Raw genomic sequence first — 6000 nt, forward strand, 5'->3', positions numbered from 1 at the left:
AGACCTATTTTCATTTCCATTGTATAGATGAGGAGACTGAGGCAAAATCATTTGCCCAAGGTCACATAGTTAGTAAGTAGCTAAGGTAGGGTTTGAACTCAGGTCTTCCTGATTCCAAGTCCAGTACTCTATCCACTGTAGGAGCAACTATGTGGCCCAGTAGACAGAACACTGGCCCTGAAGTTGGGAGAACCTGAATTCAAATCTCACCTCAGACATTTACTAGCTGTATGACCCTAGCAAGTCACTTAACCCCAATTACTTTAAACATCTGGGGCCATCTCCAGTTGTCCTGATGTACATCTTGCCACTGGACCCAGATGACTCTGGAGGAGAGAGTGAGCTTAGTGACTTTGCATGCATAGCCCTGCCTCACTTAAATCCAGCTCATTGCAAGTTATGACATCACCTCCTGCTGTCATGGTCCTCTTCCAGAATGAAGGACAAACAATAACCACTGGGCTACCTAGTTGCCATGGCTATAGATTTTTAATCCCGAGAAAGGAAAAAAAGAGGAAACAAAAATGACCATAAAATAATTGAACCTCTAATTTTAGTTTCATTAGTATTAAGCTTTAACTAGTTGTGTTAACAGGTCATAGGCTGAGCTCATAGTCAAGTAATCAACATAAATTAAACTCCCACTACACACCAGGCACTATGTTGTTTATTGGGATTATAAAGATTAAAATAAAGGAGTTTCTGTACTCAAAGTGCTTACATTTTACTGGAAAAGACAACAGGCACAAATATAGGCATTTTAAAAATAAATAAGTGTGTGTGTGTGCGCGCGCGCGCGTGTGTTACATTTCAAGGCAGTTTGATGGAAGTGAGATAACAGGAACTGGGGGAATCAGGAAAGGCATTATGTAGGATGTGGAATTTTACTTGAACTTTGAAGGAAACTAGAAATTTTAAGGGGCAAAGGTGAGGAGGGAATGCTTAGTACTGTAGACCAGGCCTAAGTTAGATAAGTCTAGCAATCCAGGTTTGAGATGTAAAAGTCAAGGAAGCACTATGACTCATAAAATACAATTAAAACTAACTTTAGGGGCAGGTAGGTGATGAATTGGATAAAGCACTGACCCTGGATTCAGGAGGACCTGATTTTAAATCCGGCCTCAGACGCTTGACATTTACTAGCTGTGTGACCCTGGGCAAGTCACTTAACCCTCATTGCTGCACAAAAAACCAACCAAACTAAAAGCAACTAACTTTATTTATTAAACACTAAAGGAATTCACTTGAAAGTTAAAAGAATATAAAATACTGCTTCCTTGGTAATTACCAAATCAGGACCTCAGGAACTCAAGTGCAGGCAGTTGGAAGTCATGATTAACCTGGGATACCATCTTCCATTACACTAAGCTTCTATACTTCACAAGAGCTAAACAAACTCCTCACCCTTTTAAAGAACAAGTCCAGTACATAATATAGGAATCAATGACTGGTAAGTAAAGCTTTGGAGGGGAATGCAAGGAAGGGAGTAATAGAGGATGAAGGAGAAAAAGACAATTCTTCTCTGGGCCTTTGCTCCCAACAGTTCAGAAGGCCCAGTTATCCCACCCTTTGATGACCAAGTACCCTTCTGTCATGAAACCTGTGCAAAGTCACAGAAATGGGAAATAGCATGTTGTTTGTGAAAAACAGCAAGAAGGTCAGGCTAGATGGAAGATTTTGTGAAAGGGAAGAATGTATAAATAAGAAACAAAGATTTTAATGAACTCTCAAGGCTTCTGTACAGGAATGCCATTTTCATGAGAAATAATTTCCAAAATCTAAGTAATCAGATCTTGGAAAACATTGAGCACATTTTGTTTTCAATATTCATTTTCTCCTTCAAAGAGTCTTGGTGGGTGGATGGGGAGCTTGGAAAAATGGAGAGTTCAGTGCTGAAAGTAAAGGATGAGTGAGTGGCTGGGCCATAGAGATTTCATAATCTTAGCTTGAATGAATCATATAGTCCCAGAAGAGAACCAGAGCAAGGAGTTTAGAAAAGAATGTCCACTTCTGATGGAATTTGATGGAAAACCTCCTAGGGAGAATTTCAAAGCAAGGAAACAAACCAAAAAAAGATGTTGAGTTTGCGTTTTTATTTTTAAAAAATACCACCAAAATTTACTATCAGCAAAAATATGGTACCAGAGGAGAGACTCACAGACGTGACCCTACTGGGAAAGTCCTCAAGGTGAGAAGGGAAGGGATCAGAATTTTAATTCATTTCTTTTGACAAAGGAAAGAAGGAAGGAAGGGAGGGAGAGAGGAAGGAAGGAAAGAAGGAAGGAAGGAAAAAAGGAAGGAAGAAAAAGAAAGAAGGAAAAAAGAAAAAGAAAGAAGAAAGCAAGGAGAGGAAGAAAGGAAGGAAGAAAAAGAAGGAAGGAAAGAAGGAAAAAAGAAAAAGAAAGAAGAAATCAAGAAGAGGAAGAAAGGAAGGAAAGAAGGAAGGTAGGAAGGAAGGAAGACTGGATAATGTGTGGCTGGCATTATCATTGAGGAAAGCAATAATCTCTTAACTTCCTTAGTACTTAAAGGAACACAGATTTCAGGGGTGTGGGTGCTCCTTCCACTCTGTACAAAACTCTCTGGCATTATAGTAGATAATTTTAATAAATCCCTGGGTTGGGGGAAAAATTCATCACATGATGGCTTATTTTTTCCTAATGAGTCTCTTTGCGTTCAACTGGGCTGGTCTTTGGACAATAGTCCTTCAGTCTATCACTGAGTTTATAATAGAAATTGTTCACGTTTGCATGGTGCTTAAAGGTTTACAGAGCTCTACGTCCATTATCTCATTTGATCCACAGAACCCTGTGTGAGGTAGTTTGTTCGAGATGTAAAATTCAAGAAAGTACTATGACTCATAAAATACAATTAAAACTAACTTAAGGGGCAGCTAGGTGACACAGTAGATAAAGCACTGGCCCTGGATTCAGAAGGACCTGTGTTCAAATCCGGCTTCAGACACTTGACATTTACTAGCTGTGTGACCCTGGGCAAGTCATTTAACCCTCATTGCTGCACAAAAAACCCAAACAAACAAAAAACCAACCAAACAAAAAGCAACTAATCTTATTTATTAAACATTAAAGGAATGCACTTGAAAGTTAAAAGGATATAAAATACTGCTACCTTGGTAATTACCAAATCAGGAACTCAGGAACTCAAGTGCAGGCAGTTGGAAGTCATGATTAACCTGGGATACCATCTTCTACTACATTAAGCCTCTAGTGATAAGCATCTCTATTTTACAGATGAGGATCTTGAGGCTCAGAGAGATTAAATTACTTGCCCAGGGTCATACAGCTAGGAAGTATTTGAGGCAAGAATCAAACCCAGGTCTTCCTGAATCTAGGGGCAGAGCTTTGTTCATTACATCAGAGGTGTCTAACACTCTAGCCATGAGGCTTCTGAGAATGGCCCAGACCAGATAAAAATGTAATTGGGAAATACTTAACAAAATAAATAAAACCACAATAAATATAGATAATATAACACTTTAAAACTGTCAATATGCACCAGCAAGCATTGTACAGATTAATTATCCCTGTTTTTATTTAAGTTTGACATCACTGTCATACTCCATGCTGCATCTCTACTCAAAAACTGTCCAGTTTGGTAGGACCTGACAGAACTTGGCATAACCTTTGAGAACTTAGGGTCACCTCCATGTATGGAGGCATCTGAATAGGAAATAAGCATTCATTAACATCTACTATGTGCCAGGCACTGCTAATTAAGCACTTTAAAATATTATGTTATTTGATCTTGACAAAATTGTTATGATTATTTTCCCATTTTACAGATGCAGAAACTGTGGCAGACAGAGGTTAAGTGACTTTCCCAGGGAAACAAAATCACACAAAACAGATCTTTATATTAGTCATTTTGTGAAAGAAAACAAAAACCAAAAACCAAAACCAAAACAAACAAGAAAAATAGGGAAGTTTAAAAAAGTTTGCTTTGATTTGCTTTCAGATTCTATCAGTTCTTTCTCTAGAAGTAGGTAGCATTTTTCTTTTCTTTCTTTTTTTCTTTTTCTTTTCTTTCTTTTTTTTTTGCTGATTGCAAAGGAATATTTTATTAAAGACCTTTAAATAATTACATAAATAGTAATAAAACCTCACAAAACAAAGTGTGACATCAAAACCCATTTCTAATATTAAATATTGTCTTTGAAATATCTGGGTGATATGATATAGATATTATATGTGAAAAGAGACTGTGTGAAATATGATTTCAGAAACAAGAATAAATATGTAGTAATCAGACCAATGAATTGCTCTAACATTCAAAATGTCCTTGTGATTTTTGTCACCTTCTATACATCCAGTTTGATGATCTTATTTAATTGTTGTTGTTTAATGAAAACTAGGTAGCATTTTTCATCATAAATCCTTTGGAACTATCTTGGATCATTGTGTTGCTGAGAATAGCTAAGTCATTCCCAGTTGATCATCTTACAATATTGCTGTTACTGTATACAATGTTTTTCTGGTTCTGCTGACTTCACTTTGCATCACTTCATCTAAGTTTTTCCAGGTTTCCTGAGAGTATCCTGCTCATTATTTTTTATAGCACAATATATTCTATCACAATCATATATTACAATTTGTTCGGCCATTCTCCAATTGATGCATGTCCTCTCAACTTCTAAATATTTGCCACCACAAAAAGAGGTGCTACAAATATTTTTGTATGTATAAGTTCTTTTCTTTTTAAAAAATAATCTCTTTGGGATAAGACCTAGTAGTGTTATTGCTGGGTTAAAGGGTATATCCATAGTTTTATAGCATTTTGGGTATAGTTCCAAATAGCTCTCCAAAATGGTTGGATCAGTTCATAATTCCAACGGTTGAGTGTCCCAGTTTTCTCCTAACCTTTCCTACAGTTGTCAGTTTCCTTTTCTGTCATATTAGCCAATTTGATAGGTGTGAGGTGGTATCTCAGAGTTGTTTTAATTCATATTTCTCTAATCAATAGTAATTTAGAGCATTTTTTTCATATGCCTATAGATAGCTTTGATTTCTTCCTCTAAAAACTGCCTGTTCATATCCTTTGACTTATCAGTTTGTGAGAATGACTTTCATTCTAATAAATTTAACTCAGTTCTCTATAGAATTGAGAAATGAGGCCTTTATCGGAGACACTTGCTTTACTTCTTTTTCAGTTATTATTGCTGTGTATTTCCCTTCATCCTTTTCCCCCTGTTAATCCTTCTCTTTCTCTTCTTTCATGCTGTCCCTCCTCAAAAGTGTTTTGCTTCTGACTACCACCTTCCCCAATCTGCCTTCCCTTTTACCAACCCCTTCTCTTAATCCCTTTCCCTCCTCCTTCCCTATAAAGTAAAAAAAGATTTCTATACTGAACTGAGAGTGTATGTTATTCCCTCCTTAAGCCAATTCCAATAAGTAAGGTTCAAACATTGTCCACCACACTCCCATCTTCCCCTCCACTGTAAGAGCTCTTTTGTACCAATTTTATGTTGGTAATTTATCTCATTTAATCTCTCCCTTTTCCTTTCTCCTAGTGTATTCCTTATTCTCACCCCTTCATTTTATTTTATTTTATTTTTTGGATTTCATCCCATCATAGTCAACTCACACCCATGCCCTCTGTCTATATATACTTCTTCTAACTGCCCTAATAATGAGAAAGTTCTTAGGAATTACAAGTATCATCTTCCCATATAGGAATATAAACAGTTTAACATTATTGAATCCCATATGAATGCTCTTTGTTATTTACCTTTTTATGCTTCTCTTGAGTCTTGTCCTTGAAAGCTAAATTTTCTGTTCAGCACTGGTCTTTTCATCAGAAATGCTAGAAAGGCCTTCCTTCTTTCCTTCCTTCCTTTTGCAGGGCAATGAGGATTAAGTGACTTGTCCAGGGTCACACAGCTAGTAAATGTGTCAAGTGTCTGAGGCCAGATTTGAACTCAGGTCCTTCTGAATCCAGGGCCGGTGCTTTATTCACTGCACCACCTAGCTGCCCCAAAAGTCC

Source organism: Dromiciops gliroides, chromosome 1 (assembly GCF_019393635.1).
Source record: "Dromiciops gliroides isolate mDroGli1 chromosome 1, mDroGli1.pri, whole genome shotgun sequence".
Taxonomy (NCBI): Eukaryota; Metazoa; Chordata; class Mammalia; order Microbiotheria; family Microbiotheriidae; genus Dromiciops; species Dromiciops gliroides.